Source organism: Galeopterus variegatus, unplaced genomic scaffold (assembly GCF_000696425.1).
Source record: "Galeopterus variegatus unplaced genomic scaffold, G_variegatus-3.0.2 Scaffold2946, whole genome shotgun sequence".
NCBI lineage: Eukaryota > Metazoa > Chordata > Mammalia > Dermoptera > Cynocephalidae > Galeopterus > Galeopterus variegatus.
This window is the reverse complement of record NW_007729057.1, coordinates 225,150-226,346: the sequence shown is the minus strand read 5'-3', so window position 1 is coordinate 226,346 and position 1,197 is coordinate 225,150.

Genomic DNA, 1,197 nt, shown 5'->3' with positions numbered 1-1,197 from the left:
AACTTTTGTCTTATATGTTGCAAAAACCTTCCTTAGCTGATTGTTTTATTATTATTATTATTATTATTATTATTTATTTTTTGTGTGTATGTGTGTGACCAGTAAGGGGATCACAACCCTTGGCTTGGTGTCGTCCGCACTGCACTCAGCCAGTGAGTACAGCAGCCATCCCTATATAGGATCTGAACCTGCGGCCTTGGCGTTCCCAGCACCGCACTCTCCCTAGTGAGTCACGGGTTTGGCCCTGATTGTTTTATTATTGTGTATGGTTTTTGATATGTAGGACTTTATATTTTTATATTTTATTTTATATTTTATATTGCTTTTCTCCTTTGATGGTTGCTGTCTTGAGTTTTTGCTTAGAATAGTTGTTATTTCTCTTGTAATGTCTCTATAGCTTTATCTACCAGCTAGACTGAGGCTCTTTGACGGAAGTATTTATTTTATTTCCGAAGTTGTATTCCTTAACTCTACTCTCTGCCCTCTCTCAGGGTAAATGATCAGTAAGTAACAATTAGTTCATTTACTAGTTGCTGTGGCAGGCAGCTTTTTAAAATGTTCCCCCAACGCTCTGTGCCTTCTAGTAGTAACACCCTCATGTAACCCCCTCCCTTTGAATGTGTGCTGGACCAGTGTCTTGCTTCTAATCAATGGAATCAAAAATGATGGATGAGATTAAGCTACAAAAGGCAGGGGTTTCTGTCTTGTTCCGTCTCTCATATGTTCTGATGTTGCCGACTGCTGTTGTCAGGCCCCCATAATGAGGAATTAATGGCAGCCTCTGCTCAACCAACAACCATTGAGGAACTGGATCCTGTGAACAACTACAGGAGTGAGCTTGGAAGTGGATTCTTTCCCAGGTGAGCCTTGAGATGACTATAGCCCTGGCTGCAGGAAAGAGAACCTGAGCCACACGACCCAGCTTCTACATAGTGCCCGGATTCCTGACTCACTATGAAATAATGAATGCTGTTTTAAGCCGCTAAGTGTTGGAGTAATTTGTTATGCAGCAATACATAACTGACACGAGTACTGATAGAAGACTTCTAGTCTTTGGGTACTTTTCTTTGACCTCTGTTGAAGAAAACCCCATCTCATTTATTGCTTCAAAAAGTAGAGAATCTCGGGCTGGCCCAGTGGCGCACTGCTACAGTGCGCCGCTTGGGAGCATGGCGGCACTCCCGCCGAGGGTTCAGA